A 10,466-nucleotide genomic window follows, 5' to 3' on the forward strand; every position below is an offset into this window, starting at 1 on the left:
TCAACTTGCTGTTACTAGATTTCGATCCTGACGGCGACCTCACCGACAGTGGTTAAAACTACTCTTGAGAAGGATGTGTTATAGATTTCCGATCAACACGTCTTTCCTAAATGTTGAATATTATTTCTTTTACGGACTCGTTCCTTCAGCCGAATTCAATGCGCTTTATCCCATATTAAGAATAAATCCGATTTACACTTAAACTCAATAATGTGAAGGAGCTCGAGATTGAACTCATAATGTTCTGCTCAGTAAGCAAAATCGGTCGCCACTAGGCCAATAACGATCAAGTTCCCGTTCAACTTGCTGTTACTAGATTTCGATCCCGGCGGAGACCTCACCAACGACGACAACAACTACTCTTGAGAAGGATTTGATATGGATTTCCGATCAACACGCCTTAAACTGACTGTCGTAGCTGGGTGTAGCGATCGTAGTAGGCTGCTGGTGTTTGCTGATCGGTACTCGGTGGTTGCCTTGGTTACCGTCGAACGACAGAGGGCTCGCTTGGGGACTCTCACAAGGAGAGGACTCGCTTGCTCGTTGTTCGGTCGGTTTGCTGCAGTGGCTGGTTCAGCCGGGTTGCCTTGGTACCGTCGTTCGGTCGGTTGGAAGTTATTCCTGCTTTCGAAGTAGATGCTACACACTTAGAAATAACTAATTTTACACGTGACGGAATGCTTCTTTGACATAAAGGATCAGACGTAAACAAATATTTCATGTAAATTTAAGTGCTCTGAGACTGAAAAGTTTGTTTCTCGACGAAAACTAAATTTGATTGAGTTGAATTTCGCGTCTGTTATGACACAATTTTATGTCAAAATTGACGCTCGTATATGTCAGTCTCAGAGCACCTAAATTTACATGATTTTTTTAAGTGTGTACCTTTTCAGCGTCAGAATGGAGAATGGCCCACATGGACAGTTAGAGATGAACTAGCCTAAGGCTAAAAATCTCTTAAATAAAGAATTAAAAAAAAAAACCACATGGACAGTACACCCTTTTTAAATAACTGAAGGCTTTTACACTTCAACCAATCAGAGATTGCGAAGGGGAATTAAATCTCACTAGGGAAGTTCAAATATTCTTATTACTATTATTATTATTATAATTAGTAATGGCGGTTACCAGTTGGTCAATAGGGAAATGACTTCGTTAATAGTTTCGTATTTTCTATTATGGATATTAAAACACAATTATTATTTTCTTTTTTTATTTTATTTATTTATTCTATTTGCTCATCGCACCTTTATACTACACCGACGATCTTCTATTCAATAAGCAAAAGCGACAGCCAGCATGCTAGCAGTTTCACGCCAAATGACGAATCGGAAAAAAAACCCAACCTTCTCCGATTTGCATGAAACTTTGCATAATTGTTTGCTATGGGCAATTTTTCAGATTTTTGATAAAATTCGGCCATTTTAGATCTTGTAACATTTTCAAAATGGCGTCTTTGAAATTTTTCAAAAAAATGAAACGTCATTTCTGATCGAATTTGTAGAGAAAAATCATGTTCTCCTGGGAAAAAATATACACATTCAAAAGCAATTAGAAAGCTAAGTATCTCATTATATCCTTATCCGATGTTTTGTTTAGGAAGAGTTCATGAAAAATGTTTTTTTTTTAAATTATGGACATTTAAAAATTGACAAAAATATCGTAGAACAAGAGCTTTTAGTCAAATTTTTGAACTATTTATTTATTATACACACCTGGTTTTATGCGTAAATCTCAGTCTCTTCCGTCGCACTTTCAAAAAAATAATCTGGCATCCCTACTGAATATAGGCTATCTGAAGCCTGAATCTGAATTCTAAAATGGCGTTGAGTATCGATTTTCAGCCTCTAAGCGTAACCTCCGTTTCATACATACCCATATCCGGACTGATTCGAGATTTTGGCGTAATTGCTTTTGTAAACAAACATTTAAATCACCGATTTCTTGCGAATAAGAGCTCAATTTCGAAAACCGATTACACAATTTGGTAGCGGAATAATTCCTCTATCTTTTGGTATAGTTTGTTTGGGAGAAATCGGAGATTGACATGTTTGTTTGCATAAGCAATTACTTACAAATCTCATACCACTCCGGATATATGATATCTGTAACTTTTACGGACACCGGAAGTACCCATGTTGTGTTGTAAAATGGAGTGTGGCATCGATTCACGACCTCGCCATCTTCAAAGTTTCTCGATGAAACGTCTAAAATAAGCTTCTAAAAGAAAATTAAAAATCAAAATCATTCATCGAAGGTTACCTGAGATATCAGGATTTTAATATTTTAAGTGACTTTTCCCTTAAGCGTTGGTTATCTGAATATGTTTGTGGACCTTTGTTAAGTTGTAACTTTTTGAATTCCTAAAAAATAAACTTTTAAGCAGTCAAATTCATGTTCAGCCGTTAATTACCTGCTTTCAACAGAGCAGAATTTAAAAAATGTGTGTCAAGTTAATTTCATCCAGTTTGTATTACCTGGAATCACTCGAAAGACGTTGCATGCTCCTACTGCAGGAAAGACAAATATTTAAACATACGAATAGCTCTTAGCATAACGGTTTACGACCCGTTGGCTGCTGCGTTCGTTGCTCCGAAATGTACACGGAAAACATCCCTCAATTTGTGTGCCCTTAATTGGCCTGCACCTGTCAACAAACTGTAAAATTTCATTCTCTCCAAGTCCACAGCTTCCACGGACCACTATACCCAATCCGGTGCATGCAGTGAAAAAAGTGCCCGCGGTCATCACACGACGTACTTCTCCCACAAAAGAAGAGAAAAAAAACGCAGAAAAGATCAAGTCATGACCTTTTGCCCTGCCGTACACACAACAACGTGTGTCAGATGAGTTAATGAAAAATACCCAAAAACAGCACTTCCCCATTATACCAGCCAACAACAATACGTAATAAGCAATTGAAGAAAATTAAACCTCCTTCCCCGAGTCTTCTTGTGCGCTTTCCCCAATCGACGGACCGACGACAAGACCGACGACCTGTGCTACTGCTGCTATAGATGATGCTATTCAAAACGATTCACAATACACATGGTGGTGGATGGGGAACTCTGTCGTATGTGTCCAATCGAGACGAGATGTATGTATATAGGTAGGTATATGCCACTCACCACAGCTCAAGTCCCCCCGTCAGAAGAAGACTCCGAGATCCGTTAATTGAAGATCCGGGGCGACCGGCGCAAGGCAAGGCAAGGCAGCAGCGGCAGCAGGCTTAAGGTTGGAACAAATTTCACACTTTGCTTGTTCGCTTCTTCGACACGCCAACGACGACAACGACGATGAAGATGAAGACGATCACGACTACGACGACTTTCAGCAGAATTTATCCAACATCTCCTAGACTCTATTCTTCTCTTATTTGTTTTCCACTCGGGTGATTACGGATAAGCACACGTACAGCGAGCACACATACACTTATTTATCGGGCTATCTGCGGCGAGAGTAAAGCTAAACGCGTCGCACACACCTGAGACTTCTTCTTCTTCTACGATTTGTCGCGTTTTTTTTTTCAGCGATTTATGTTTTCTTCTTCTTCCTTTCGCTACTTATTCCACGCGATCGCGCCCGAGAGAGTGCACTTTGTGATTACTTTTCTCTTCTTCCTTCTTTGCGTTGCTCTTTTTGCGTTTTTGCTTGTATCTTTTCCTACTCCTTCTTTCGGGGTGTATACTTTGCCTATAGTTGGTCTTCTTTGCCTTAATTAGACGAATCACTTCTGCTTTTCCCGAGATAGAGAGAGAGAGAGAGAGCGATTCGAATATATGTTGTTAAGCATCCATGCAATGATTACTATCCGGATGACGGCGACGAAGATGATCGCGACACGAAAACAGCCACTCAACTCTTCCGTCGTCCATTCGAGTCGTCCACTGAGATCGTAATCACTGCTCACTGTGTGTATGTTCGATATGATAGTAGTTGGCAGGCAACGCACCGCATTAATAATAATAATAATAATAATAACAATAATGGTACTAGTACTTGGTATGCACCGCACTTTCTTCTTCCACCACTCTTCCAGGTGCCACCCTTCCGGCAACCCAGAAAGATCAGAACGCAATGCCTACTCGCTAAAGGAGGGGGTGGTGGACGGGTTGGCCGACTAACTAACCAACACACGCACTCACTCACAGGTAACCGCTATATGTAGGTGCAGGTACCCTCCAACACAACATACCACTAAACGCTCCAACGCTCCAAGTACAGTGAACAAAAATACAAATCTAAAGAAACACAACCGTCTCCGCTACGCTCTCGTGAGCGACTGAACTACTGGAACGAAATCGATCGAGGTAGCCGCCTAGCTGGACCACCCGACCGACATCCCATTCCATTGCCATCCCACGCCACATATCCCCCCGGTGTGAAATTCGCGAATGATCTTATCTAGGTAACTCACACGAGCGGAGATCTCACTCTCGCACTCGAGTGGCGAGAGAGGGTCTCACTAAAAACATGGAATTTATGATGACACCGACACAGGGAGTTCGTCGCTTGATTGGGAAAGTCTCCTCTTTCCTGGTGGTTCGGTTCGGGGAGCTTGAGTATAGCGCGGATTGCGGATTCGCTTCGACTTCACGGTGTGATTGAGAAGTGCGGGCGAGAGGGGGAAACCGGTCCCCGGTGAATCGCTGCGACGGCGGTGACGACGATGGTACACGGCTTAATGCCACGACGCGGCTGCAAACGAGCTCTGGATGGTGACAGAACTTTCTATTTCGATTGGTTCGGTTGTATGTTGTTCGTGGGGTGATCCAGATTTATGTATATTGTGAAGCCGAGACTTCAGGCTCGAATATGCGCGGTGTGCCAGTTTCCAGGAATGAGTCATGTTTGCCGGAGGATTGCGCTGAACGTTGGCTTGAATAATAATTTGTCGCTTGAGAAACTTTTGCTCGAAACGATACTCTATCTCAAGACATTTGGTAACCCGAAAAATTATGCCACACCTTCACTGACTATGCTTATGACGAATCCAACTTAAACGAATGCGCGCCTGGTGACAGGAATAAGCACTTTTCATTATTTTTATGGAAATTTGTTAAATTACAGTTCTAGTTCGTGTAAATATGCTATTAAAATGCTGATGCAAATTTTGAAATTTTCGCTCCACAGTGTTCAAACGGTTTCAAATCGGGTCCTGATTAGCCTCCGAAAGTTTAAACTAATCTGATAAGAAACTGACTTGGCACAAACCATTTGAAGTTTATATGGAAATTACTATAAGAAAACCAAACTTTTTGTTCATTGTCTTCTAGCCTTTTTCCATATTGTACTGTTAACAAGTTCCATTGCTATTCTCATGGGAATTTTTATCAGTTACAACTTTTCAGCCAAACGTCAAATTAAATAGTTATTAATTGTTTAAGAGATTGAAAATCTTATGGCAAGTTTAAGCAACTGTATTGTGGGCAACACTGTATTCTGCAGTGTGACGTATGTTGCCTGCTGAACAGTTGATTGAGCATAACCATAAGACATCAGTAACTTGAATCATTAATAACTTTTGTTCCTTACATTTGATCGAAAAGTGGTCTTCAACAAACTTATATCTGAGAAAATTTTCAACAAGCGCAGTTATCATTTTCTAAAGTAGAGTAAACTGGTGAATTTTGAGATAGATATGAACCGAAATTATGGTTTCTCCATAGTAATTCCCATATAAACTTCAAATGGTTTGTGCCAAGTCGGGTTCTTACTACATGAGTTCAAATTTTGGGAGGATAATCAGGACCCAATTTGGAACCGTTTGAGCACTGTGGAGCGAAAATGTCAAAATTTGCATCAGTGTAATGGTTATGTTAACAGCCGTACCACATCGATTAATGTTGATATGGAAACGTGACCAACCAAATCAAATAAAAATAGAACAGAGCCCCTTTTGAAATTGGTTATTGGTTTAATACGGTAGGATTGAATTCGGATATGATTTGCAACCATCGATTGAAGCATGCAGGAATTTCGTTGGTTTTATCATGTTTGTTCTACGATTTTTTTTTATTTCAATGATATTATTGACCGTTGCACAAATTTTTGGATTCTAGCGAAAATTTTAGTTTGACAGAAACAATTTGCACACCCACTAACACCAGTAGGCATGTGTTGTATTGATAAGTTGGTGTTATGACAGCATGGTTTATATTATTGTTTGTTATTTGGTTTAGCAGTGGCAAAGCATTTCTAGAAAGAGCTGGAATTAGGGCCAATGTCGCAATGGGCTTGAACTGAGAAAAATGAATCTGAAGTTTTGAACAAAAATTATTAAATATAATTTAAACTATATACCCATTCCTAGAAATGAGCTGTTCCTAATTATTACATTATTGGTTAGCATTATGGTGAGATAAATAAAAATATTATTATCTTTATTTACAGCTCGAAAAAAATGAAAATGTTGCATGCGCCCTTTTGATTTACAGTATCTTGTATCGCCCTGAGGTTATTCGCCCGGCTGCGTTCACAGAAGCTATTTCGCCCCTATGTTTCGCCTGCTAGTTTTTGACATTGTCTGTTTCGCCTCAATGTTTACGTTCTTTTTCCTGATGGTTTGTTACTATCGACCTATTGCAGTTTGTTGGATTCTAGATAAATTCATGTGTTGGGGGTGGTTTCGCTTATTTCGATCAGATTAACAATGTTTTCTTTTGATTACCAACCGGTAATTGCAAGGAGTAGTGAAAAGATTCAAATTATATCTTTCGCCTTGTATGGAGAAAATATGTCTGTTTCGCCCCATCTATGTATATGGGAGGAAGCGGCCGTAAGAGCCAACTCAATTTGTTATAAAAAAAAAGTTGGTCTCGTTTTTTTAAGAAAGTACATTATTTGTCCTAACATTTTTAGTATCGTTTTGTAGCATTTTAATAGTAGTATAACGTGATGTATTAACCTCAGTTTGTTTACACTTGCGACATTCGCCCTTATCCCAGCTCTATCTAGATTTCTCGGATCTATTTCCTCGAAGGATTTCGTGTTTTGTTGTAGAAAAGGATAATTTTGTGGTGATTCCTGAAATGGCAGATATTCTACAAACTGTCTCCAACCGGCGAGCATCAGTTAATACCGTTTACCATGCTCTTTATGGTTACTTTTTCCTGGGGCTATCTACCGGAAGCATAAAACGACAATTGCCAACTGGATCTCAAGCTATCGACAAAATGGATTTTTCTCACGAAAAGAGTATGCCCGGAACGTGAAGAAATTCGACGCGGACAAACGATCCTGGTTACTGGAACTATATCTTTTAAAACCAACACTCTATCTTGATGAAGCCAAACATGTGTTTGAAGAAACCTTCAACATTTCCATATCCGCTTCCTCGATCTGCCGCATTTTACATCATGAAGGATTGTCATGGAAAGCCCTCGAAAGAAGAGCAATCCAGATTCGGTCGGATGACATCATGCGGTTCTGTGACGATTACCATAACCTCATACATATTTCTCGATGAGGTTAGCTTTGATAACCGAGCAATGATACGGACACGAGGGTATGGACTGCGTGGTAAAAGCATAGAGGTAACGTGCTCAACTTTTTGGCTCAGCTCTGGTACTATCTTCGGTCCCAAGCTAATCGATTCACCCCTCGAAACATAGGAAAATCCACTAACCCCTCATTTTATCTGTCAAACTTTCATATCGAATCAAAACAAACATAGTGTAGTACCAGGATTTCAACTAGAATTGGGTACGTTAATCGATTTGCTTGGGACCAATAGGCTAATCAAGTGATGAGCCAATTTAAAATCGATAGTTTCGTATTGATTGTTGGTAAAAGGCTTATCTGCCGGGGAGAATTTGTTCGAAAGCCAAGAATTTCCCTGTTGTGCTTAATTGGGCAAAACGGAATAGAAGAAGTTTTCTGCACAGATGGAACCTTCAACAGAACTAAGTGTTTCGATTGCTGTATTTTGTCGCAAGCTCTGCACTCTGCGGATTGCATTCCAAAAATAGATTTTTTTTTGCTAAACATAAAAATATAAAATTAAGAACGGATTTGACTAAATACGAAGCACAACGGCTTGAAAAACGAAAGACTTACCAGCGACGGGTATCAATGAAGAAAAATTGGTTGAAATCCTCGGTGTTTCTGTTTAAATAATAGAATCTCAATTGTAACCGTAGCTATTTTTCCCACACACTTCTTCTTCTTCTTCTTCTTCTTTCCTTTATTTAACGTCGGTCTCTGTTCCGCAATCTAGTGCCAATCACCGACGGACATCGATTGCCATCCATTGACGGCAACCGAATGTGCAGGAAGGCAACTTACACACCTGCGTAGGATATCGCACCCATTCACAACGGCTTTACTTCCATTCCGAAGGAAGACGTGACCAGAGATCTTTATGCCTCAGAAAAATCCCACCGACCTCGGCTGGGATTGAACCCAGACCCATTGGGGTGTTAGAAAGCAGTCACGCTTACCACTACACCACCGGTGCCGGCTTTTCCCACACACAGAAATCAAAACAAAGACGCGAAAAGTTGCCGTCGAGGCAGCTGTCAAACTACAATGTCATATATAACAGGTTTGGCAATGAGGATTATAGTACGTTCAGACTACAGAGTCATAACATGTTATAGCGCTATCTGGATGGTGGTTTCTGTGTTGCAATTATTTGACAACCGTTATAACATGTTATAACTCTCCAGTCTGGACAGCGTTTTATACATCCCTTTCACTCTGCCACTGTTCTTATGTAACCACGAGTTTGACGTCATAGTCGTCGTTACATAAGAACAGCGGCATGATGAAAGTGATGCAAATTCTCATTGCCGGAGTTGTTCTTTATGACATTCGTTAAACTGCATGGTAAGAGTATGTGTGAGGTGTGCAAATATTCACTGTGCAAAAATGTTTTACACAGCAGTCTAATGAGGTGCAAAATGCGCAATTCAATAATTTAGCACTTAAATATCTAATTCTACTTACCAGAGAGATTCTTCTTATGCCAGAGAAGAAATATATTGTTTTGATTGCTTCAATATGTAAAATTGTTCTAACAACTCACCTCAAACAGCAAAATTAATTGATTTAATTCAATTTCCGATGGGATGATCCTTCAGTATTGCATTCTCAGTTTGAATACTGTAAGAACATTATTAACATTATTTGTTGATGTTTTGCTGGGAGCAACCTATTTTTCATTTTGAAGAAATCTCAATGATTTTGCATTTAAAAATTAGGATTCACTTACCATTCTTACCGGCACTACTTTTCAGTTCATATTTGCTTTCTGCTATTGAATAAAGCAATTACAATAACACGTAAAACATAGCTCTCTTATCACAAACTTGAAAATATATGCAGTTTGACAGATGATCTCAAGTTCATCACCGCTACGATTACAACGCCGCGGTGGCCGGCATAAACTTGGATTTGTGAATAGACTTCCCTGGCGTTTGCTCTTTTGGGTAAATTATATGTATAAGTGCACGTATATGTACACAGTTTTCTTGCACTTATATCAAAGTATAAGTGCATGAAAACGTGTCCCTTTACTTATAATTTACCCAAATGAGCAAACGCCAGGGAAGTCTGTAGTCTAGTCACTGAAGGTGTAGGTGTGGCCTAATTTGTCGAGAGTTTTCCGTACTGAGTACCAATGCTACCAACGCCAGGGAGGCAGCTCCTAAACCTGGATCCTACCTATCAACCCACCAATTTATAGACCGGGGACCAACGGATTTACTTCCCTTCCGAAGGAAGGTGTGATTAGAGATTTTATGCCTCAGAAAATCCCGGCGGCGCCGACAGAGATTGAACCCAGGACTTTTGGGGTGAGAGGCAATCACGCTTACCACTACACCACCGGCGCCTCTACCAGAAAAGTTCTCTGACGTTTGTGAATGTCCAAGTTTTGTTTGTAGTTTATTTTTTATTTATTTCATGTAATTATCGTAAATAATAGTTATTCAATAATAAATAGTTCATCCATATATTCGTACTTTGACGCGAAGCGCTTTGGATTATAAGATGCTCGATGACCCTCGAGGGATCGATTTTGCTTACTGAGCAGAAAATCATGGATTTAACCCCTAGCTCTTCCGCAGCACAATAAATCACCACCATCATTTGTATATTTGATATTGAACATTAACCTCGGAAACTATTTGCATATCAAGCGAAAACGTAGTCCTGTATTGTCGCGAAGCGTTATGGTTCTAAGATGCTCGGTGACCCTGGAGGGATCGTTTTTGCTTACTGAGCAGAAAATCATGGGTTTAATCCCAAGCTCTCCGTCATGACTCTTAAAATTCATTATCACTAGATGATGATGATGATGATGGTCCCACCTCTTACCCCTACAAAGGTTTGAGCTGGACGATTTATCTTTAAGATAATTGAATATGACATTTTAACCAGGTTGGCAAACAAATCGAACTGGTTTCAGTTACAGATATAGATTCCCTCTAAAGTTTACAGTTGCTTCACAGCGATATAAATGT

At 39.9% G+C, this 10,466-nt stretch overlaps 1 protein-coding gene across 2 annotated transcripts in view; it reads right to left on the reverse strand.

Moving 5' to 3' along the window:
- Nucleotides 1-4,275, reverse strand: part of mgl (megalin) — a 208,828-nt gene extending 204,553 nt beyond the window's left edge. Inside the window, exon 1 of one of the 2 annotated variants that reach the window (XM_065229285.1) lies at nucleotides 4,196-4,275. The gene's annotated coding sequence lies outside the window, so the exon portion shown is untranslated. Of the gene's footprint in view, nucleotides 1-3,430; nucleotides 3,450-4,195 lie in introns of those variants that run through there. The other variant, XM_065229286.1, reaches the window with a different exon arrangement.
- Nucleotides 4,276-10,466: the final 6,191 nt, after the last annotated feature.

The sequence above is a fragment of the Ochlerotatus camptorhynchus genome, unplaced genomic scaffold (genome assembly GCF_037179485.1).
Source record: "Ochlerotatus camptorhynchus isolate MF236.1 unplaced genomic scaffold, CSIRO-AGI_Acam_v1.1 ptg000313l, whole genome shotgun sequence".
NCBI classification, from domain to species: Eukaryota; Metazoa; Arthropoda; class Insecta; order Diptera; family Culicidae; genus Ochlerotatus; species Ochlerotatus camptorhynchus.